Source organism: Euprymna scolopes, chromosome 46, assembly GCF_053919585.1.
Source record: "Euprymna scolopes isolate OS-2025 chromosome 46, ASM5391958v1, whole genome shotgun sequence".
Classification (NCBI taxonomy): Eukaryota; Metazoa; Mollusca; class Cephalopoda; order Sepiida; family Sepiolidae; genus Euprymna; species Euprymna scolopes.
The window spans coordinates 151318734-151346480 of record NC_136527.1 but is presented as its reverse complement, the minus strand read 5'-3'; the positions used below and the strand labels follow the sequence as shown (position 1 = coordinate 151346480).

Genomic DNA, 27747 nt, shown 5'->3' with positions numbered 1-27747 from the left:
TGACGCAATAATAAGTGTATTAAAGAAAAGGTATATTTACAATATGTACAAATGACGGTGTCGAGTCAGAGAGTCTTGGTGGGAGGACATGTACGCTCTTCAGCGTCACTTCCGGTGGCATTTGAGTAAGACACCCACAAGGCCAACCTAGGCTTGCCATTTATAGTGTTATGTTATTCGCATATGCAAATAAGTGATTGCCACCTCAACACCCCCCTCCCAAGATTTGAAGTCATACAGATCTCATTATCTTTTTTTTTGGGTTTACCTTTAATGGTTCATTCACTTTTCTTTTCCTACCTGATCTTCGGGGTTCAGGTGCATTTTGAGGCGGTTACAAATTAAAAGATTCCTATATGATATCTATGGTGTCCTCCTCTTCGACTGTTGTCGTATCATCATCATCTTGGATATGACGTTTTTTTATCTGATTTAGGTGCCTTTTATGTATATTCTGTGGACCTTTAATCATGTATGTACAATCACCAATGCGTTTATCCACTACTCCACATTCCCAGTAAGATGTGTTATTTCTGTAGCACTTAAAATATACTCGATCTCCCGAGTTATATTTCTTTCTTCTCGTGTGTGTAGTGTTTCGGATAATTGCCTGCCTTGGCAATAGTTTGTCAAACGCTGATTTTACCTTTCTGGCAAACATTAGATCAGCTGGTGATATGTTTGATGGTGTACTAGGATGTGGTGTAATCCTATATACTTGCAAGAATTGTTGCAAAGCTTTTTCCGTTGGTGTTCCAATGGATTTCTTTAACGCTCGTTTTAGCGTGTCCACGAACCTTTCCGCGAGGCCGTTCGACCTTGGATGATACGGCGGAGTCGTGATGTGCTTCACTCGGAACGTGTCAGAAAATTCCTTAAACTCTGCGGATGTGAACTGCGTTCCGTTGTCAGTAACCAGTGTGTCTGGTACACCGAATCTTGCAAACAACTCGTGTAGGAACCCTATTGAGTTGTTCGTTGTTGGATTCCTGCAACGCATTACCTTCGGCCATTTTGTGAAACTATCCACTACAATTAAATAATAGTTTTCACCTACTGGACCAGCGAAGTCCATGTGGATTCTCGACCATGGTTGGTCGGTTTTCGGCCAAGGTTTGTGTACTATAGGTGGAGATTTTGCCGCTAACTGGCATCCTTTATATTTATCAATTGTTGTCGCTATGTCAGTGTCCATGTTACGCCAGTACACGTAGCTTCTCATTAACGACTTCATTCGATTTATCCCCGGATGCCCTGTGTGGAAATCTCTTAACATCCTATTCTGCAATGTTTTGGTATTACCACTCTCTCGCTGTACAGTAACCCATCGTCACATATGGAGAAAACTTCCTGCACCTTTGTGTCCGTTATAATTTTCTCTTTTATGTCCTTTATATATTCGTCTTTCTCGGCTTCCCTTTTAATGTCCGACAAAGTTACGGGTAGTTCCTTAATGATATTTGCTACCATATTTTTTACTTCAACATTTGTCCGAATTGCTGCAATGACTGATTCTTCCAGATTGTGTTTCTGTGGTATCAGGCTTGACAGTCCATCCGCATGGCAAATCTTTTTTGATGCTAGATGTTGTAGCTGGAAATCGTAATTAAGTAGTATTGTACCCCAGCGCAGCAATCTATTTGCGGTGTATACCGGCAATCCTTTTTTTTGATCCATAGATCGTGACTAACGGTTTATGGTCGGTTTCAAGTATGAATTGTCTACCATATAAATATCGGTGAAATTTAGTCACGGCAAAGATTATGCTCAACGCTTCTTTTTCGATTTGTGAATATGCTTAAGATATATTTATGGTGCTACGGTTTCTCATATTACATACAATCTAGTTTTTTTTGGCAAAGACATATGTTTTGCCATTTGTGATTTGATCTGTTCCTTTTGATTCATTTGAACATTAAACACAAATTTCAGAAACAAAATCTTCCAGAATTTGTTAAATAATAGAATCCTGAGAAATACATTTCCAAACAATGACTTTGTTTCTTTACGTATAATTCAAAAATGTTTACAGAATATTGTTTAACGATTATGATGATCTATTTAAATTCAATATAGGCGTTCAGGCAGGAACATCTGTAAATAAAAAAAATTATATGAAATTCAATATTTCAAGTATCACCATTCACATATTAAAGTTCTGTTTTTTGTTCTTGTTGCCAATCTTGATTGAAATCATGAAATCTAGATTATTCTTATCGAAATATAAATAAGACACATAAGAAAAATATTTTCTTAACAAAGAACGAGTCGATACAGACGTTCTTAAGGATATAGTGTAGAGAAAATTAAACATGGAATTACATATGATTATAAAGAAACGTTTAAGTTTTAGGCATATTTTATTGAATTAAATAGAATTACATATGATTATAAAGAAACGTTTAAGTTTTAGGCATATTTTATTGAATTAAATAGAATTACATATGATTATAAAGAAACGTTTAAGTTTTAGGCATATTTTATTGAATTAAATAGAATTACATATGATTATAAAGAAACGTTTAAGTTTTAGGCATATTTTATTGAATTAAATAGAATTACATATGATTATAAAGAAACGTTTAAGTTTTAGGCATATTTTATTGAATTAAATAGAATTACATATGATTATAAAGAAACGTTTAAGTTTTAGGCATATTTTATTGAATTAAATAGAATTACATATGATTATAAAGAAACGTTTTAGTTTTAGGCATATTTTATTGAATTAAATAGAATTACATATGATTATCAAGAAACGTTTAAGTTTTAGGCATATTTTATTGAATTAAATAGAATTACATATGATTATAAAGAAACGTTTTAGTTTTAGGCATATTTTATTGAATTAAATAGAATTACATATGATTATCAAGAAACGTTTTAGTTTTAGGCATATTTTATTGAATTAAATAGAATTACATATGATTATAAAGAAACGTTTAAGTTTAGGCATATTTTATTGAATTAAATAGAATTACATATGATTATCAAGAAACGTTTTAGTTTTAGGCATATTTTATTGAATTAAATAGAATTACATATGATTATAAAGAAACGTTTTAGTTTTAGGCATATTTTATTGAATTAAATAGAATTACATATGATTATAAAGAAACGTTTAAGTTTAGGCATATTTTATTGAATTAAATAGAATTACATATGATTATAAAGAAACGTTTTAGTTTTAGGCATATTTTATTGAATTAAATAGAATTACATATGATTATAAAGAAACGTTTAAGTTTAGGCATATTTTATTGAATTAAATAGAATTACATATGATTATAAAGAAACGTTTTAGTTTTAGGCATATTTTATTGAATTAAATAGAATTACATATGATTATCAAGAAACGTTTTAGTTTTAGGCATATTTTATTTAATTAAATAGAATTACATATGATTATAAAGAAACGTTTAAGTTTAGGCATATTTTATTGAATTTAATAGAATTACATATGATTATCAAGAAACGTTTTAGTTTTAGGCATATTTTATTGAATTAAATAGAATTACATATGATTATAAAGAAACGTTTAAGTTTAGGCATATTTTATTGAATTAAATAGAATTACATATGATTATCAAGAAACGTTTTAGTTTTAGGCATATTTTATTTAATTAAATAGAATTACATATGATTATCAAGAAACGTTTTAGTTTTAGGCATATTTTATTGAATTAAATAGAATTACATATGATTATCAAGAAACGTTTTAGTTTTAGGCATATTTTATTGAATTAAATAGAATTACATATGATTATAAAGAAACGTTTAAGTTTAGGCATATTTTATTGAATTAAATAGAATTACATATGATTATCAAGAAACGTTTTAGTTTTAGGCATATTTTATTGAATTAAATAGAATTACATATGATTATAAAGAAACGTTTTAGTTTTAGGCATATTTTATTGAATTAAATAGAATTACATATGATTATAAAGAAACGTTTAAGTTTTAGGCATATTTTATTGAATTAAATAGAATTACATATGATTATAAAGAAACGTTTTAGTTTTAGGCATATTTTATTGAATTAAATAGAATTACATATGATTATAAAGAAACGTTTTAATTTTAGGCATATTTTATTGAATTAAATAGAATTACATATGATTATAAAGAAACGTTTAAGTTTTAGGCATATTTTATTGAATTAAATAGAATTACATATGATTATAAAGAAACGTTTAAGTTTTAGGCATATTTTATTGAATTAAATAGAATTACATATGATTATAAAGAAACGTTTTAGTTTTAGGCATATTTTATTGAATTAAATAGAATTACATATGATTATAAAGAAACGTTTAAGTTTTAGGCATATTTTATTGAATTAAATAGAATTACATATGATTATAAAGAAACGTTTTAGTTTTAGGCATATTTTATTGAATTAAATAGAAATCATATGATTATAAAGAAACGTTTTAGTTTTAGGCATATTTTATTGAATTAAATAGAATTACATATGATTATAAAGAAACGTTTAAGTTTTAGGCATATTTTATTGAATTAAATAGAATTACATATGATTATAAAGAAACATTTTAGTTTTAGGCATATTTTATTGAATTAAATAGAATTACATATGATTATAAAGAAACGTTTAAGGTTTAGGTATATTTTATTGAATTAAATAGAATTACATATGATTATAAAGAAACGTTTTAGTTTTAGGCATATTTTATTGAATTAAATAGAATTACATATGATTATCAAGAAACGTTTTAGTTTTAGGCATATTTTATTGAATTAAATAGAATTACATATGATTATAAAGAAACGTTTTAGTCTTAGGCATATTTTATTGAATTAAATAGAATTACATATGATTATAAAGAAACGTTTTAGTTTAAGGCATATTTTATTGAATTAAATAGAATTACATATGATTATAAAGAAACGTTTAAGTTTTAGGCATATTTTATTGAATTAAATAGAATTACATATGATTATAAAGAAACATTTTAGTTTTAGGCATATTTTATTGAATTAAATAGAATTACATATGATTATAAAGAAACGTTTAAGGTTTAGGCATATTTTATTAAATTAAATAGAATTACATATGATTATAAAGAAACGTTTTACTTTTAGGCATATTTTATTGAATTAAATAGAATTACATATGATTATAAAGAAACGTTTTAGTTTTAGGCATATTTTATTGAATTAAATAGAATTGCATATGATTATAAAGAAACGTTTTAGTTTTAGGCATATTTTATTGAATTAAATAGAATTACATATGATTATAAAGAAACGTTTAAGTTTTAGGCATATTTTATTGAATTAAATAGAATTACATATGATTATAAAGAAACGTTTTAGTTTTAGGCATATTTTATTGAATTAAATAGAATTACATATGATTATAAAGAAACGTTTTAGTTTTAGGCATATTTTATTGAATTAAATAGAATTACATATGATTATAAAGAAACGTTTAAGTTTTAGGCATATTTTATTGAATTAAATAGAAATACATATGATTATAAAGAAACATTTTAGTTTTAGGCATATTTTATTGAATTAAATAGAATTACATATGATTATAAAGAAACGTTTAAGGTTTAGGCATATTTTATTGAATTAAATAGAATTACATATGATTATAAAGAAACGTTTTAGTTTTAGGCATATTTTATTGAATTAAATAGAATTACATATGATTATAAAGAAACGTTTTAGTTTAAGGCATATTTTATTGAATTAAATAGAATTACATATGATTATCAAGAAACGTTTTAGTTTTAGGCATATTTTATTGAATTAAATAGAATTAGATATGATTATAAAGAAACGTTTTAGTTTTAGGCATATTTTATTGAATTAAATAGAATTACATATGATTATAAAGAAACGTTTTAGTTTTAGGCATATTTTATTGAATTAAATAGAATTACATATGATTATAAAGAAACGTTTTAGTTTTAGGTATATTTTATTGAATTAAATAGAATTACATATGATTATAAAGAAACGTTTTAGTTTTAGGTATATTTTATTGAATTAAATAGAATTACATATGATTATAAAGAAACGTTTTAGCTTTAGGCATATTTTATTGAATTAAATAGAATTACATATGATTATAAAGAAACGTTTTAGTTTTAGGCATATTTTATTGAATTAAATAGAATTACATATGATTATCAAGAAACGTTTTAGTTTTAGGCATATTTTATTGAATTAAATAGAATTACATATGATTATAAAGAAACGTTTTAGGTTTGGGCATATTTTATTGAATTAAATAGAATTACATAGGATTATAAAGAAACGTTTTAGTTTTAGGCATATCTTATTGAATTAAATAGAATTACATATGATTATAAAGAAACGTTTTAGTTTTAGGCATATTTTATTGAATTAAATAGAATTACTATGATTATCAAGAAACGTTTTAGTTTTAGGCATATTTTATTGAATTAAATAGAATTACATATGATTATAAAGAAACGTTTTAGTTTTAGGCATATTTTATTGAATTAAATAGAATTACATATGATTATAAAGAAACGTTTTAGTTTTAGGCATATTTTATTGAATTAAATATAATTACATATGATTATAAATAAACGTTTTAGTTTTAGGCATATTTTATTGAATTAAATAGAATTACATATGATTATAAAGAAACGTTTTAGTTTTAGGCATATTTTATTGAATTAAATAGAATTACATATGATTATAAAGAAACGTTTTAGTTTTAGGTATATTTTATTGAATTAAATAGAATTACATATGATTATAAAGAAACGTTTTAGTTTTAGGCATATTTTATTGAATTAAATAGAATTACATATGATTCTGAAGAAACGTTTTAGTTTTAGGCATATTTTATTGAATTAAATAGAATTACATATGATTATCAAGAAAAGTTTTAGTTTAAGGCATCTTTTATTGAATTAAATAGAATTACATATGATTATAAAGAAACGTTTTAGTTTTAGGCATATTTTATTGAATTAAATAGAATTACATGTGATTCTCAAGAAACGTTTTAGTTTTAGGCATATTTTATTGAATTAAATAGAATTACATATGATTATAAAGAAACGTTTTAGTTTTAGGCATATTTTATTGAATTAAATAGAATTACATATGATTATAAAGAAACGTTTTAGGTTTGGGCATATTTTATTGAATTAAATAGAATTACATAGGATTATAAAGAAACGTTTTAGTTTTAGGCATATCTTATTGAATTAAATAGAATTACATATGATTATAAAGAAACGTTTTAGTTTTAGGCATATTTTATTGAATTAAATAGAATTACTATGATTATCAAGAAACGTTTTAGTTTTAGGCATATTTTATTGAATTAAATAGAATTACATATGATTATAAAGAAACGTTTTAGTTTTAGGCATATTTTATTGAATTAAATAGAATTACATATGATTATAAAGAAACGTTTTAGTTTTAGGCATATTTTATTGAATTAAATATAATTACATATGATTATAAATAAACGTTTTAGTTTTAGGCATATTTTATTGAATTAAATAGAATTACATATGATTATAAAGAAACGTTTTAGTTTTAGGCATATTTTATTGAATTAAATAGAATTACATATGATTATAAAGAAACGTTTTAGTTTTAGGTATATTTTATTGAATTAAATAGAATTACATATGATTATAAAGAAACGTTTTAGTTTTAGGCATATTTTATTGAATTAAATAGAATTACATATGATTCTGAAGAAACGTTTTAGTTTTAGGCATATTTTATTGAATTAAATAGAATTACATATGATTATCAAGAAAAGTTTTAGTTTAAGGCATCTTTTATTGAATTAAATAGAATTACATATGATTATAAAGAAACGTTTTAGTTTTAGGCATATTTTATTGAATTAAATAGAATTACATGTGATTCTCAAGAAACGTTTTAGTTTTAGGCATATTTTATTGAATTAAATAGAATTACATATGATTATAAAGAAACGTTTTAGCTTTTGGCATATTTTATTGAATTAAATAGAATTACATATGATTATAAAGAAACGTTTTCGTTTTAGGCATATTTTATTGAATTAAATAGAATTACATATGATTATCAAGAAACGTTTTAGTTTTAGGCATATTTTATTGAATTAAATAGAATTACATATGATTATAAAGAAACGTTTAAGGTTTGGGCATATTTTATTGAATTAAACAGAATTTCATATGATTATAAAGAAACGTTTTAGTTTTAGGCATATTTTATTGAATTAAATAGAATTACATATGATTATAAAGAAACGTTTTAGTTTTAGGCATATTTTATTGAATTAAATAGAATTACATATGATTATAAAGAAACGTTTTAGTTTTAGGCATATTTTATTGAATTAAATAGAATTACATATGATTATAAAGAAACGTTTTAGTTTTAGGCATATTTTATTGAATTAAATAGAATTACATATGATTATCAAGAAACGTTTTAGTTTTAGGCATATTTTATTGAATTAAATAGAATTACATATGATTCTGAAGAAACGTTTTAGTTTTAGGCATATTTTATTGAATTAAATAGAATTACATATGATTATCAAGAAAAGTTTTAGTTTAAGGCATCTTTTATTGAATTAAATAGAATTACATATGATTATAAAGAAACGTTTTAGTTTTAGGCATATTTTATTGAATTAAATAGAATTACATGTGATTCTCAAGAAACGTTTTAGTTTATGGCATATTTTATTGAATTAAATAGAATTACATATGATTATAAAGAAACGTTTTAGCTTTTGGCATATTTTATTGAATTAAATAGAATTACATATGATTATAAAGAAACGTTTTCGTTTTAGGCATATTTTATTGAATTAAATAGAATTACATATGATTATCAAGAAACGTTTTAGTTTTAGGCATATTTTATTGAATTAAATAGAATTACATATGATTATAAAGAAACGTTTTAGGTTTGGGCATATTTTATTGAATTAAACAGAATTACATATGATTATAAAGAAACGTTTTAGTTTTAGGCATATTTTATTGAATTAAATAGAATTACATATGATTATAAAGAAACGTTTTAGTTTTAGGCATATTTTATTGAATTAAATAGAATTACATATGATTATAAAGAAACGTTTTAGTTTTAGGCATATTTTATTGAATTAAATAGAATTACATATGATTATAAAGAAACGTTTTAGTTTTAGGCATATTTTATTGAATTAAATAGAATTACATATGATTATCAAGAAACGTTTTAGTTTTAGGCATATTTTATTGAATTAAATAGAATTACATATGATTATCAAGAAACGTTTTAGTTTTAGGCATATTTTATTGAATTAAATAGAATTACATATGATTATCAAGAAACGTTTTAGTTTTAGGCATATTTTATTGAATTAATTAGAATTACATATGATTATAAAGAAACGTTTTAGTTTTAGGCATATTTTATTGAATTAAATAGAATTACATATGATTATCAAGAAACGTTTTAGTTTTAGGCATATTTTATTGAATTAAATAGAATTACATATGATTATCAAGAAACGTTTTAGTTTTAGGTATATTTTATTGAATTAAATAGAATTACATATGATTATAAAGAAACGTTTTAGTTTTAGGCATATTTTATTGAATTAAATAGAATTACATATGATTATAAAGACACGTTTTAGTTTTAGGCATATTTTATTGAATTAAATAGAATTACTTATGATTATAAAGAAACGTTTTAGTTTTAGGCATATTTTATTGAATTAAATAGAATTACATATGATTATAAAGAAACGTTTTAGCTTTTGGCATATTTTATTGAATTAAATAGAATTACATATGATTATAAAGAAACGTTTTAGTTTAAGGCATATTTTATTGAATTAAATAGAATTACATATGATTATCAAGAAACGTTTTAGTTTTAGGCATATTTTATTGAATTAAATAGAATTACATATGATTATAAAGAAACGTTTAAGGTTTGGGCATATTTTATTGAATTAAATAGAATTACATATGATTATAAAGAAACGTTTTAGTTTTAGGCATATTTTATTGAATTAAATAGAATTACATATGATTATAAAGAAACGTTTTAGTTTTAGGCATATTTTATTGAATTAAATAGAATTACATATGATTATAAAGAAACGTTTTAGTTTTAGGCATATTTTATTGAATTAAATAGAATTACATATGATTATCAAGAAACGTTTTAGTTTTAGTTATATTTTATTGAATTAAATAGAATTACATATGATTATAAAGAAACGTTTTAGTTTTAGGCATATTTTATTGAATTAAATAGAATTACATATGATTATAAGGAAACGTTTTAGTTTTAGGCATATTTTATTGAATTAAATAGAATTACATATGATTATCAAGAAACGTTTTAGTTTTAGGCATATTTTATTGAATTAAATAGAATTACATATGATTATCAAGAAACGTTTTAGGTTTGGGCATATTTTATTGAATTAAATAGAATTACATAGGATTATAAAGAAACGTTTTAGTTTTAGGCATATTTTATTGAATTAAATAGAATTACATATGATTATAAAGAAACGTTTTAGTTTTAGGCATATTTTATTGAATTAAATAGAATTACTATGATTATCAAGAAAAGTTTTAGTTTTAGGCATATTTTATTGAATTAAATAGAATTACATATGATTCTCAAGAAACGTTTTAGTTTTAGGCATATTTTATTGAATTAAATAGAATTACATATGATTATAAAGAAACGTTTTAGTTTTAGGCATATTTTATTGAATTAAATAGAATTACATATGATTATAAAGAAACGTTTTAGTTTTAGGCATATTTTATTGAATTAAATAGAATTACATATGATTATAAAGAAACGTTTTAGTTTTAGGCATATTTTATTGAATTAAATAGAATTACATATGATTATCAAGAAACGTTTTAGTTTTAGGCATATTTTATTGAATTAAATAGAATTACATATGATTATCAAGAAACGTTTTAGTTTTAGGCATATTTTATTGAATTAAATAGAATTACATATGATTATAAAGAAACGTTTTAGTTTTAGGCATATTTTATTGAATTAAATAGAATTACATATGATTATAAAGAAACGTTTTAGTTTTAGGCATATTTTATTGAATTAAATAGAATTACATATGATTATAAAGAAACGTTTTAGTTTTAGGCATATTTTATTGAATTAAATAGAATTACATATGATTATAAAGAAACGTTTTAGTTTTAGGCATATTTTATTGAATTAAATAGAATTACATATGATTATAAAGAAACGTTTTAGCTTTAGGCATATTTTATTGAATTAAATAGAATTACATATGATTATAAAGAAACGTTTTAGTTTTAGGCATATTTTATTGAATTAAATAGAATTACATATGATTATCAAGAAACGTTTTAGTTTTAGGCATATTTTATTGAATTAAATAGAATTACATATGATTATAAAGAAACGTTTTAGGTTCGGGCATATTTTATTGAATTAAATAGAATTACATATGATTATAAAGAAACGTTTTAGTTTTAGGCATATTTTATTGAATTAAATAGAATTACATATGATTATAAAGAAACGTTTTAGTTTTAGGTATATTTTATTGAATTAAATAGAATTACATATGATTATAAAGAAACGTTTTAGTTTTAGGCATATTTTATTGAATTAAATAGAATTACATATGATTATCAAGAAACGTTTTAGTTTTAGGCATATTTTATTGAATTAAATAGAATTACATATGATTATAAAGAAACGTTTTAGTTTTAGGCATCTTTTATTGAATTAAATAGAATTACATATGATTATAAAGAAACGTTTTAGTTTTAGGCATATTTTAATGAATTTAATAGAATTACATATGATTATAAAGAAACGTTTTAGTTTTAGGCATATTTTATTGAATTAAATAGAATTACATATGATTATCAAGAAACGTTTTAGTTTTAGGCATATTTTATTGAATTAAATAGAATTACATATGATTATAAAGAAACGTTTTAGTTTTAGGCATATTTTATTGAATTAAATAGAATTACATATGATTATCAAGAAATGTTTTAGTTTTAGGCATATTTTATTGAATTAAATAGAATTACATATGATTATAAAGAAACGTTTTAGTTTTAGGCATATTTTATTGAATTAAATAGAATTACATGTGATTCTCAAGAAACGTTTTAGTTTATGGCATATTTTATTGAATTAAATAGAATTACATATGATTATAAAGAAACGTTTTAGCTTTTGGCATATTTTATTGAATTAAATAGAATTACATATGATTATAAAGAAACGTTTTCGTTTTAGGCATATTTTATTGAATTAAATAGAATTACATATGATTATCAAGAAACGTTTTAGTTTTAGGCATATTTTATTGAATTAAATAGAATTACATATGATTATAAAGAAACGTTTAAGGTTTGGGCATATTTTATTGAATTAAACAGAATTACATATGATTATAAAGAAACGTTTTAGTTTTAGGCATATTTTATTGAATTAAATAGAATTACATATGATTATAAAGAAACGTTTTAGTTTTAGGCATATTTTATTGAATTAAATAGAATTACATATGATTATAAAGAAACGTTTTAGTTTTAGGCATATTTTATTGAATTAAATAGAATTACATATGATTATAAAGAAACGTTTTAGTTTTAGGCATATTTTATTGAATTAAATAGAATTACATATGATTATCAAGAAACGTTTTAGTTTTAGGCATATTTTATTGAATTAAATAGAATTACATATGATTATCAAGAAACGTTTTAGTTTTAGGCATATTTTATTGAATTAAATAGAATTACATATGATTATCAAGAAACGTTTTAGTTTTAGGTATATTTTATTGAATTAAATAGAATTACATATGATTATAAAGAAACGTTTTAGTTTTAGGCATATTTTATTGAATTAAATAGAATTACATATGATTATAAAGACACGTTTTAGTTTTAGGCATATTTTATTGAATTAAATAGAATTACTTATGATTATAAAGAAACGTTTTAGTTTTCGGCATATTTTATTGAATTAAATAGAATTACATATGATTATAAAGAAACGTTTTAGCTTTTGGCATATTTTATTGAATTAAATAGAATTACATATGATTATAAAGAAACGTTTTAGTTTAAGGCATATTTTATTGAATTAAATAGAATTACATATGATTATCAAGAAACGTTTTAGTTTTAGGCATATTTTATTGAATTAAATAGAATTACATATGATTATAAAGAAACGTTTAAGGTTTGGGCATATTTTATTGAATTAAATAGAATTACATATGATTATAAAGAAACGTTTTAGTTTTAGGCATATTTTATTGAATTAAATAGAATTACATATGATTATAAAGAAACGTTTTAGTTTTAGGCATATTTTATTGAATTAAATAGAATTACATATGATTATAAAGAAACGTTTTAGTTTTAGGCATATTTTATTGAATTAAATAGAATTACATATGATTATCAAGAAACGTTTTAGTTTTAGTTATATTTTATTGAATTAAATAGAATTACATATGATTATAAAGAAACGTTTTAGTTTTAGGCATATTTTATTGAATTAAATAGAATTACATATGATTATAAAGAAACGTTTTAGCTTTAGGCATATTTTATTGAATTAAATAGAATTACATATGATTATAAAGAAACGTTTTAGTTTTAGGCATATTTTATTGAATTAAATAGAATTACATATGATTATCAAGAAACGTTTTAGTTTTAGGCATATTTTATTGAATTAAATAGAATTACATATGATTATCAAGAAACGTTTTAGGTTTGGGCATATTTTATTGAATTAAATAGAATTACATAGGATTATAAAGAAACGTTTTAGTTTTAGGCATATTTTATTGAATTAAATAGAATTACATATGATTATAAAGAAACGTTTTAGTTTTAGGCATATTTTATTGAATTAAATAGAATTACTATGATTATCAAGAAAAGTTTTAGTTTTAGGCATATTTTATTGAATTAAATAGAATTACATATGATTATAAAGAAACGTTTTAGTTTTAGGCATATTTTATTGAATTAAATAGAATTACATATGATTATAAAGAAACGTTTTAGTTTTAGGCATATTTTATTGAATTAAATAGAATTACATATGATTATAAAGAAACGTTTTAGTTTTAGGCATATTTTATTGAATTAAATAGAATTACATATGATTATAAAGAAACGTTTTAGTTTTAGGCATATTTTATTGAATTAAATAGAATTACATATGATTATCAAGAAACGTTTTAGTTTTAGGCATATTTTATTGAATTAAATAGAATTACATATGATTATCAAGAAACGTTTTAGTTTTAGGCATATTTTATTGAATTAAATAGAATTACATATGATTATAAAGAAACGTTTTAGTTTTAGGCATATTTTATTGAATTAAATAGAATTACATATGATTATAAAGAAACGTTTTAGTTTTAGGCATATTTTATTGAATTAAATAGAATTACATATGATTATAAAGAAACGTTTAAGTTTTAGGCATATTTTATTGAATTAAATAGAATTACATATGATTATAAAGAAACGTTTTAGTTTTAGGCATATTTTATTGAATTAAATAGAATTACATATGATTATAAAGAAACGTTTTAGCTTTAGGCATATTTTATTGAATTAAATAGAATTACATATGATTATAAAGAAACGTTTTAGTTTTAGGCATATTTTATTGAATTAAATAGAATTACATATGATTATCAAGAAACGTTTTAGTTTTAGGCATATTTTATTGAATTAAATAGAATTACATATGATTATAAAGAAACGTTTTAGGTTCGGGCATATTTTATTGAATTAAATAGAATTACATATGATTATAAAGAAACGTTTTAGTTTTAGGCATATCTTATTGAATTAAATAGAATTACATATGATTATAAAGAAACGTTTTAGTTTTAGGCATATTTTATTGAATTAAATAGAATTACTATGATTATCAAGTAACGTTTTAGTTTTAGGCATATTTTATTGAATTAAATAGAATTACATATGATTCTCAAGAAACGTTTTAGTTTTAGGCATATTTTATTGAATTAAATAGAATTACATATGATTATAAAGAAACGTTTTAGTTTTAGGCATATTTTATTGAATTAAATAGAATTACATATGATTATAAAGAAACGTTTTAGTTTTAGGCATATTTTATTGAATTAAATAGAATTACATATGATTATAAAGAAACGTTTTAGTTTTAGGCATATTTTATTGAATTAAATAGAATTACATATGATTATAAAGAAACGTTTTAGTTTTAGGTATATTTTATTGAATTAAATAGAATTACATATGATTATAAAGAAACGTTTTAGTTTTAGGCATATTTTATTGAATTAAATAGAATTACATATGATTATCAAGAAACGTTTTAGTTTTAGGCATATTTTATTGAATTAAATAGAATTACATATGATTATAAAGAAACGTTTTAGTTTTAGGCATCTTTTATTGAATTAAATAGAATTACATATGATTATAAAGAAACGTTTTAGTTTTAGGCATATTTTATTGAATTAAATAGAATTACATATGATTATAAAGAAACGTTTTAGTTTTAGGCATATTTTATTGAATTAAATAGAATTACATATGATTATCAAGAAATGTTTTAGTTTTAGGCATATTTTATTGAATTAAATAGAATTACATATGATTATCAAGAAACGTTTTAGTTTTAGGCATATTTTATTGAATTAAATAGAATTACATATGATTATCAAGAAACGTTTTAGTTTTAGGCATATTTTATTGAATTAAATAGAATTACATATGATTATAAAGAAACGTTTTAGTTTTAGGCATATTTTATTGAATTAAATAGAATTACATATGATTATAAAGAAACGTTTTAGTTTTAGGCATATTTTATTGAATTAAATAGAATTACATATGATTATAAAGAAACGTTTTAGTTTTAGGTATATTTTATTGAATTAAATAGAATTACATATGATTATAAAGAAACGTTTTAGTTTTAGGTATATTTTATTGAATTAAATAGAATTACATATGATTATAAAGAAACGTTTTAGCTTTAGGCATATTTTATTGAATTAAATAGAATTACATATGATTATAAAGAAACGTTTTAGTTTTAGGCATATTTTATTGAATTAAATAGAATTACATATGATTATCAAGAAACGTTTTAGTTTTAGTTATATTTTATTGAATTAAATAGAATTACATATGATTATAAAGAAACGTTTTAGTTTTAGGCATATTTTATTGAATTAAATAGAATTACATATGATTATAAAGAAACGTTTTAGCTTTAGGCATATTTTATTGAATTAAATAGAATTACATATGATTATAAAGAAACGTTTTAGTTTTAGGCATATTTTATTGAATTAAATAGAATTACATATGATTATCAAGAAACGTTTTAGTTTTAGGCATATTTTATTGAATTAAATAGAATTACATATGATTATCAAGAAACGTTTTAGGTTTGGGCATATTTTATTGAATTAAATAGAATTACATAGGATTATAAAGAAACGTTTTAGTTTTAGGCATATTTTATTGAATTAAATAGAATTACATATGATTATAAAGAAACGTTTTAGTTTTAGGCATATTTTATTGAATTAAATAGAATTACTATGATTATCAAGAAAAGTTTTAGTTTTAGGCATATTTTATTGAATTAAATAGAATTACATATGATTCTCAAGAAACGTTTTAGTTTTAGGCATATTTTATTGAATTAAATAGAATTACATATGATTATAAAGAAACGTTTTAGTTTTAGGCATATTTTATTGAATTAAATAGAATTACATATGATTATAAAGAAACGTTTTAGTTTTAGGCATATTTTATTGAATTAAATAGAATTACATATGATTATAAAGAAACGTTTTAGTTTTAGGCATATTTTATTGAATTAAATAGAATTACATATGATTATCAAGAAACGTTTTAGTTTTAGGCATATTTTATTGAATTAAATAGAATTACATATGATTATCAAGAAACGTTTTAGTTTTAGGCATATTTTATTGAATTAAATAGAATTACATATGATTATAAAGAAACGTTTTAGTTTTAGGCATATTTTATTGAATTAAATAGAATTACATATGATTATAAAGAAACGTTTTAGTTTTAGGCATATTTTATTGAATTAAATAGAATTACATATGATTATAAAGAAACGTTTAAGTTTTAGGCATATTTTATTGAATTAAATAGAATTACATATGATTATAAAGAAACGTTTTAGTTTTAGGCATATTTTATTGAATTAAATAGAATTACATATGATTATAAAGAAACGTTTTAGCTTTAGGCATATTTTATTGAATTAAATAGAATTACATATGATTATAAAGAAACGTTTTAGTTTTAGGCATATTTTATTGAATTAAATAGAATTACATATGATTATCAAGAAACGTTTTAGTTTTAGGCATATTTTATTGAATTAAATAGAATTACATATGATTATAAAGAAACGTTTTAGGTTCGGGCATATTTTATTGAATTAAATAGAATTACATATGATTATAAAGAAACGTTTTAGTTTTAGGCATATCTTATTGAATTAAATAGAATTACATATGATTATAAAGAAACGTTTTAGTTTTAGGCATATTTTATTGAATTAAATAGAATTACATATGATTATAAAGAAACGTTTTAGTTTTAGGCATATTTTATTGAATTAAATAGAATTACTATGATTATCAAGTAACGTTTTAGTTTTAGGCATATTTTATTGAATTAAATAGAATTACATATGATTCTCAAGAAACGTTTTAGTTTTAGGCATATTTTATTGAATTAAATAGAATTACATATGATTATAAAGAAACGTTTTAGTTTTAGGCATATTTTATTGAATTAAATAGAATTACATATGATTATAAAGAAACGTTTTAGTTTTAGGCATATTTTATTGAATTAAATAGAATTACATATGATTATAAAGAAACGTTTTAGTTTTAGGCATATTTTATTGAATTAAATAGAATTACATATGATTATAAAGAAACGTTTTAGTTTTAGGTATATTTTATTGAATTAAATAGAATTACATATGATTATAAAGAAACGTTTTAGTTTTAGGCATATTTTATTGAATTAAATAGAATTACATATGATTATCAAGAAACGTTTTAGTTTTAGGCATATTTTATTGAATTAAATAGAATTACATATGATTATAAAGAAACGTTTTAGTTTTAGGCATCTTTTATTGAATTAAATAGAATTACATATGATTATAAAGAAACGTTTTAGTTTTAGGCATATTTTATTGAATTAAATAGAATTACATATGATTATAAAGAAACGTTTTAGTTTTAGGCATATTTTATTGAATTAAATAGAATTACATATGATTATCAAGAAATGTTTTAGTTTTAGGCATATTTTATTGAATTAAATAGAATTACATATGATTATCAAGAAACGTTTTAGTTTTAGGCATATTTTATTGAATTAAATAGAATTACATATGATTATCAAGAAACGTTTTAGTTTTAGGCATATTTTATTGAATTAAATAGAATTACATATGATTATAAAGAAACGTTTTAGTTTTAGGCATATTTTATTGAATTAAATAGAATTACATATGATTATAAAGAAACGTTTTAGTTTTAGGCATATTTTATTGAATTAAATAGAATTACATATGATTATAAAGAAACGTTTTAGTTTTAGGTATATTTTATTGAATTAAATAGAATTACATATGATTATAAAGAAACGTTTTAGTTTTAGGTATATTTTATTGAATTAAATAGAATTACATATGATTATAAAGAAACGTTTTAGCTTTAGGCATATTTTATTGAATTAAATAGAATTACATATGATTATAAAGAAACGTTTTAGTTTTAGGCATATTTTATTGAATTAAATAGAATTACATATGATTATCAAGAAACGTTTTAGTTTTAGGCATATTTTATTGAATTAAATAGAATTACATATGATTATAAAGAAACGTTTTAGGTTTGGGCATATTTTATTGAATTAAATAGAATTACATAGGATTATAAAGAAACGTTTTAGTTTTAGGCATATCTTATTGAATTAAATAGAATTACATATGATTATAAAGAAACGTTTTAGTTTTAGGCATATTTTATTGAATTAAATAGAATTACTATGATTATCAAGAAACGTTTTAGTTTTAGGCATATTTTATTGAATTAAATAGAATTACATATGATTATAAAGAAACGTTTTAGTTTTAGGCATATTTTATTGAATTAAATAGAATTACATATGATTATAAAGAAACGTTTTAGTTTTAGGCATATTTTATTGAATTAAATAGAATTACATATGATTATAAAGAAACGTTTTAGTTTTAGGCATATTTTATTGAATTAAATAGAATTACATATGATTATAAAGAAACGTTTTAGTTTTAGGCATATTTTATTGAATTAAATAGAATTACATATGATTATAAAGAAACGTTTTAGTTTTAGGTATATTTTATTGAATTAAATAGAATTACATATGATTATAAAGAAACGTTTTAGTTTTAGGCATATTTTATTGAATTAAATAGAATTACATATGATTCTGAAGAAACGTTTTAGTTTTAGGCATATTTTATTGAATTAAATAGAATTACATATGATTATCAAGAAAAGTTTTAGTTTTAGGCATCTTTTATTGAATTAAATAGAATTACATATGATTATAAAGAAACGTTTTAGTTTTAGGCATATTTTATTGAATTAAATAGAATTACATATGATTATCAAGAAACGTCTTAGTTTTAGGCATATTTTATTGAATTAAATAGAATTACATGTGATTCTCAAGAAACGTTTTAGTTTTAGGCATATTTCATTGAATTAAATAGAATTACATATGATTAACATTTTAGTTTTAGGCATATTTTATTGGATAGATATTTTGTGTCTGCTCATTCTTGTTAAAATCATTATCATCTTCAGACTCATTTTCTTCCCTACAGAAAAAAGTTGCTCATGTAGTTACATCGTATTCTTATGTACTTTCGAATCCATATTGATTCATTATTTTTACTTAATTAAACTGTTTATTTTAACTGTTATTCCTTTGTGTAATAGCGTATGTAAATTTGTTTTACTATCATTTCGGACGTTAGTAATAATAGTACAGTTATTTTATTGATATTTTGCTTTTAGTTTTAATTAGTAATGATTTTATTATTTCTAGTTAATGGTTTTTACAAGTTTGTTGAAGTATATATGTTTTCTAAATAGAAGCAAGGGACAGGACTGTAAATTAATCATGTGTTTGGTGATAATATTTTTTCAGACCGATGTTAATATCCTTGTCAATAACATGGTAGTGAAATCTATGCATTATTAATATCCTTGGCAATAACATGGTAGTGAAACCTATGTATATGTTTTGATAATCTTTCAATAGGAATATGAATTAATATACCAGCTTAGAGGAAGAGTAGTTATTACCTATAATGCAGTTCGATTTTTTACTTTATTATAGTAATTTTTTTTCTTTTTAAGATCAATATATTTTATGTTTTTCTTAATAATACTTTCGGTAATTTTTCGTTGTGCATTTGATTCCGATGAAATACTTTTATTTTGCATCTGTATTAAAGTCACCACCAGAAAGAGTTTGTCCATGTGTGGGAGAGAACGTACGGCCATAGAACTGATCTGTTTCTTCTTCAGAACTATATAATGTTGAAGCATAAATGTTGACGAGTTGCACATGTGTGTCACAATCAAGAGAGATTCAATGTCATAATTATTTTATAAATCGATTCAGAACGTAATTTTTTGGCAATATCGGACCGAATGGATAAGGTTACTCTTGTTCATATTTCACAGACCAGCAAGTTATTTTTTTCTATTTGTAAATAACGAATAGGAAGTTTCACACTAAATATCGAAGCCAATATATCCCTTTTTTTGCTGCATCAATATCCAATTTCCCTTATTCTATGTAGCTAAACTAATTTAAAAACTTTAAAAACATTTAATTTAATTTTCTATGTGTATTACCTATAGCGTTTCAGGTGCCAACCTTTTATAATATTTGCTAATATTTCCTCCGAGATGTATAAACATTGAAAACTCATGGTTAAGGAAATACATTCTACTCTACTGAATTCTTTGTCTTGCATACAATAAAATTTCTATATTTGAAAGTTAACTTTTTCAAATCACAAATTTTTAATTCCTAAATTATGATATATATATATATATATATATATATAGTTTTCAATGTATATATTATTATATATAGTCTCTGTAATATATATATATATATATATTAATGTATATATAGGTAAATATATATATTATATAATCTCTGTAATATATATATATATATATATATATATATAAATGTATATATAGGTAAATATATATATTATATAATCTCTGTAATATATATATATATATATATATATATTAATGTATATATAGGTAAATATATATATATATATTATATAATCTCTGTAATATATATATATATATATATATATATATATGTGTGTGTAAATATATATATATAATCATATATTGTTAGTCAACATTTTTGATGGCCGACATATATTACAACAGCAAACAGTTATGTGCCTTTCATTGCGATATTTCCCACATGCCCTCTAGGTAGAACTCTTATTAAATATTCACAGCTAAACTGTATATGAAAGGTCATTCCATAGTTGAAACATGGGGACGCGATAGATTGGAGATGGTCACTCAGCAACTGTACAAACAGTTGGGTTTCGATATATATATATATATATATATATATATATATATATATATATATATATATATTACATGGGGGTCACCACTTATCAAGGCCCAGAGGCCACTTAGGGATAAGGGTTATTGCGTGTTCAGTAATCAATGAGATAATATTGTAGTAATCATTAGTATTGGAGATTTGATAGAGTGTCTTACTTAAGGGGGCAGTTTGTCAGGAATTTGTTTATGTTGAACTTGAAGACATCCAAGTTGTAGTCAAGTGGGAATAAGGCAAGCGGCAGAGAGTTCCACAGTCGTGCACTTCTGAGAAAGAAGCTCTGGTCATGGAATCTACGTTTTGATTTAGGCACAGATAAAAGTGGGGAAAATTATTGACAGTAGTTTCAGCCAGACGGGTGTTTCTCATGAAAGATTGGCGAGGGGTGGACGAGAGATTGGAGCTCAGACGAGCACTTGCCATGAAAATAACGATAAAACAAAGACAGGCTTGCAAAGTCTCTTCTGTGGGAGAGAGGCTGTAGGGAAGAGAAAAGGGAATCCTCTACTAAGCCACGAAGTCTATTTTGTACTTTGTCAAGGCAGGATAGGTTGTTTTTAGCAGTTCCTGCCCAGATGTAGCAGCAGTATTCCATCCTTGGACGTACTTGGCTCTTATATAGATTAAGACTTGCATCAGTAGTAAGATATCTTCTGGAGCGGTAGAAGGATCCCACCATTTTCCCAGCGTCATTGGCAACAGACCTGATGTACATGTTCCATTTAAGATCAGGAGTAAAGGTCAAACCCAGAAGCTTGTCAAAACATGGAGCCTCCCCAAGACGAGAGCCATCCATTTCAATTGATGCCAGATGGGGATCAGAGCGTTGATGATGTAAATATAGAAGCTTGGTTTTAGATGCATTAAAAGTGACCAGCCACCTCTTCCCTCACTCTACCACACGCTCAAAATAAGAGGATAGAGAATTAGAGAGAACTTTGTCATTTACGGCCTTTGATGTGTTGCCATAGATGGTCGTGTCCTCAGCATAGATGTCAACGAATGATTTAAGTATGTAAGACTATATATATAGCCTTATACCATTCCGAATTTTACTGGGTTTATATTATTAAAAATTCGGTAATCGTTCATATCACAATAATTTTATAGTCAAAATGAGATGACTTAAACTGTAAGCTACAAAATTCTCATATTTCATATTTGAGCATTCATATATTGTTTTAATCAAATCAAGGAATGGATCAATAGCAACAAATAGGGTATTTAATCGTTAGTTACAATTGTTTCAAGACTATTTGGACAAATTCAAACTTTATATCGTTTGAAAATTTTCACAAAAACAGCCTTTCGTCAGACGTATTGAAAAAAAAACAAAATACTTTAACATTTTAATATTTTCTCATGTTTTTCCTTACAAGGGAAATGGATTCCATACCATTCAGTATGAAATACAGTACTTATTGCTATTAACCTATTCCTTGATGTCTTGATTTTGTTAAAACAATGTATATATATATATATATATATATATATATATATATATATATATATATATATATATATATATATATATATATAGTCATCATTCTTGGCCTTCGGGACAGGATCAAAGTGTAGTGTCTGTTCTTCAGATGCTGCACTTCTATTTCTTGTTCTCTTTCGGTAGAGGAGAAATCCTTCACGACTGAGACAATTTTTATTTTTGTACCTTTTCTCCACTTAAAAAACGACCCTGGTGTCTAACTCTGTCCCGTGGGGAGGCATAGTATATAGGTATATATATAGTCAGCCACATACAGTACTGTTTCGATTGAAATCCGACCGTCTGTGATACAGTCAAGGCTCCTAACCATTATGCTATCGGCGGCTGCTGATCGAGTTTTGACATCGTCCGAAATACCTAAGCTCGATTTGTTTACAAAAAGTGCATCGCTTATACGCCAATGGAAATTCGTGCATCACTTCTCAATATGCTCAACTCAAGATGAGGAGCATTATAGTCATCCACATACTGTTTCACAGCTCATCAGTGTGGCTAGACAGGCAACTACCTCAAGCTAGGATTGAAACCCGAGCGTCTGTGCGACAGTCAAGGCTCATAACCATTACTGTGATCGATTACATGCCGTTCACTGCAATTTAGGCAAAAATTTATGAAACAGATGCTTAATTTATGTTAAATTTTCATAGCAAAGTCTTTAATGTTTATGATTTCTGTTTTTCTTTTTGTTTTTTTTTCTATTTTTCCGGATATATTTTAATGGCTTTTCAATGTATGTCGAATTCAATCAACAGAGTCTTAAATATTTATTATTTGTTTCGGGTTTGTATTACTGTACACATAGATTCGAAAAAGTTGTCAAAAAACAAATATATAACAAATAAATGTTATCAAAGGCAAGATAGGTTACTTTTCTACCTAACTGAATATATTTTTCGTGTTTTTATTCAATGAACATATTTATTCACCTCGAAAAACATACAGTGTTTACCGATGTATTGGAAAATTTAAAATGGCGGCCGACTCTCTCTTTAACACGGTAAGTTCGGAAAAAGGTGTAATAAATAATAAACTAGACAAAATACTCTTAGAAATTTGCTCAATATAAGTTACCGTGACATAACTTGATATATATTCGGTGGTTTTTTATTAGTATTTTGTCTAGTTTATTATTTATAACACCTTTTCCCGAACTTACCGTGTTAAAGAGAGAGTCGGCCGCCATTTTAAATTTTCCAATACATCGGTAAACACTGTATGTTTTTTGAGCTGAATAAACATGTTAAATTGAATAAAAACACGAAAATTATATCCAGTTTGGTAGAAAAGTGATTTATCTTGCCTTTGATAACATTTATTTGTTATATATTTGTTTTTTGACAACTTTTTCGAATCTATGTGTACAGTAATACAAACCCTTTGTTTCTTTTATTTTTCTGGATACTTTTATTAGCTTTTCAGATGTAATGGCAAACAAAAAGTCGATTTAGATTTTTTAACATTAAAATTACGCTTTAATAAAGATAGTAACTATTTAACAATTATTTTTTTTCTTTACTAAGTTTCTCTTAATTTGTGATAGCTAATAAATGGGTGCTCATTATTATGTAAACTTTATTAAAGAAAGTGTTTCTCGTTTCTCCACAACCTACAATATTGAAAAGATATCACAATTAACTCAGAAAACGGTAGACGGAAAACTGTTTTTGAATATATAACTAAAAACAATTAAATACCCAAAAAACAGTTTAATATTACAAAAAAATAAATACTGAAAAATCATTTTTTTGTGTTCAGTTGTTTACCGAATCAAGCAACTTCGAATTAACTCATTTTGTTTATGATAAACATTATCCTTTTCTCAGAAATCACGTAAGTTTTACTGATATAACCACATTTTTGATAAAAAAAACATCTTTTTTTTTTTTTTTTTTTTTTTTTTTTTTTTTACAAAGGCATCACCACATTATCAAGGCCCAGAGGCCACTCAAGGATAAGGGTTAAAGAGTGTACAGTAGAAGTTGGTCAATATAGTAATCATTAGTAATGAAAATTTGGTAAATTTAATAACTTATATGGAACGGCTCATCAAGAACTTATTTACTTTAGACTTGAACAAAACCATATTGTAGTCAGCCGGAAAGCAGGAAAACGGAAGACAATTCCACAGGCGTGCAGTTCTAAGAAAGAAGCTTTGTTCATGGAATCTACGTTTAGGTTTAGGCACAGATAAAGAGTGGGGGAAATTATTGATAGTGTTTACAGCTAGACGAGTGTTTCTTGTGAAAGTTTGGCGAGGGGGGACCATAGATTGAAGCTCAGTTGAACACTTTCCATGAAAATAACGATACATCAGAGACAAACTCGCAACATCTCTTCTGTGAGATAGAGGTTGCAAGGAGGAGAAAAGGACATCTCCTACGAGGCTACGAAGTCTATTTTGAACTCTATCAAGGCAGGACAAGTTCTTTCTAGCAGCTCCTGCCCAGATGTGGCAACAGTATTCCATCCTTGGACGTACCTGGCTCTTATATAGATAGAGAATAGCATCAGCAGTGAGATATCTACTGGATCGATAGAAAGATCCCACCATTTTTCCAGCGGCCTTGGCAACAGATTTGATATACGTGTTCCATTTAAGATCAGGAGTAATGGTCAAGCCCAGAAGCTTGTCAAAACTTGAGGCCTCCTGAAGACGAGAGCCATTCATTTCAATTGATGACAAATGTGGATTAGAATGTTGATGATGTAAAGAGAGAAGCTTGGTTTTAGATGCATTAAAAGTAACCAGCCACTCCTTTCCCCATTGTACTACGTGCTCAAGATCAGAGGAGAGAGAATTGGAGAGAACTTGCTCGTTTACTGTCTTAGATGTGGTACCATAAATGGTAGTGTCGTCAGCATAAATGTCTACAAATGATGTAAGGATATGATTTGGAAGATCATTAATGTAGATCAGGAAAAGAGTTGGGCCCAGGATGGATCCCTGAGGGACACCGGCATTAATATTGTGAGCTTCTGATTTTTGCCCCTCAACTACTACTCTTATGAATCTATCAGAAAGAAATGATTTAATAATTGAGAAGACTTTTCCAGCTATACCATAGCTAGCGATCTTATGAAGTAAACCTTTATGCCATACCCTATCAAAGGCTTTAGATATGTCAAGAGCAATTGCCCTAGAAAGATTGCCACCGTCGAGAGATTTGCTAATCCTATGCGATATAACTGTAAGGACATCTGCTGTAGATCTAGCAGAACGGAAACCATATTGAGTGTCACTAAGAAGGTTATTTTTGTTGAGATGTTTGATTACTTCTGTATTTAATACAGATTCTAGCAACTTACTCATGACGCACAGGAGACTTATTGGCCTGTACTGAGAGGGGGATGAGCGATCACCTGAATTCTTAAATACAGGGCATACTGATGAGATTTTCCAGGGAGATGGGAAACTATTCTCCTTAAGACAACGTTTAAACAGTTTTGTAAGTATGGGCGCTAGTTCAGGTTGAAGTTTTTTGAGTACTATAATTGGAATACCATCAGGGCCAGTTGCTTTACTGGAATCAAGGTTTTTGATTAGCTTGGCAACATCGCGTACAGATATACGTATATCACATAGCGTGTTTTCTGATACAAGAGGAAATATTGGGGGTTGGCGGTCTTGGTCGCAAAGGGTAGAATTAGCTGCAAAGTTCTTGACAAAGAGTTTGGCTTTGTCTGATGCTGACGAGATTACCTCAGATCCATTGATAATAGTTGGGATGGAGCACACTCTTCTGTTCAGGATTCTGTTTGCTATTTGCCAAAACTGGTGGGAACCAAGCCGCTGCTCAGCTACTTTGGACTTAACAGATTGAGCATACAACTCTCTTGCGTTCCTTATTACTTTCTTAGTGTCAGATTGAACAATATATTTTAAGGAAGATTTTTTTAAATCAGATATTCATAGAGTTTTATTCAAGTTTCTCATAAAGTATGGCGGAATCAATATTTCTATTGGATTGCAATAAAAATAAATGTTTTTAATGTTTAAGATTTTTTAAAGAATGAATATTCCTGAAGTGCAAAATAAACTGCTTTTCCTTTCAGATTATTTTAAACGTTATTCAAAGAGATTTTTTAAAAGCGTAAGAAATAAATTACCTTTCATATTTGATTGCAATAAAAAAAAAATAAACGTATTTTAATATTTAACATAATTTTTAAGTTGTTAAATTATATCTTAAAAAGTTTTTAGAAAAAAAGAAACTTACCTTTCATTCAGGGATTAAAATACGAGAAAAGTGTCGTTTTTTCTTTTGTGTTCAAAACAGAAAATTTGTTTTGTTTGTTATGATTTCTTTAGTAAATTGATACAACTTTTGTGTTGTGTGTCCAAATCATTAAGAAATAAAATATATGAAAAAGAATCGAATTTAAAACATAAAAATCACGATTTAATCGTGAAATATTTAAAGAAAAAATCAACTGCTCAAGAACAAAGAACTT

At 24.4% G+C, this 27747-nt stretch overlaps 1 long non-coding RNA gene across 1 annotated transcript; it reads right to left on the bottom strand.

Moving 5' to 3' along the window:
* LOC145270696 (uncharacterized) lies at positions 1 to 27747 on the bottom strand. The gene is made up of 2 exons (XR_013865520.1): positions 27513 to 27747; positions 1 to 2094 (listed from the first exon to the last, which is right to left on the bottom strand). It is a non-coding gene; the product is annotated as an uncharacterized LOC145270696 (long non-coding RNA).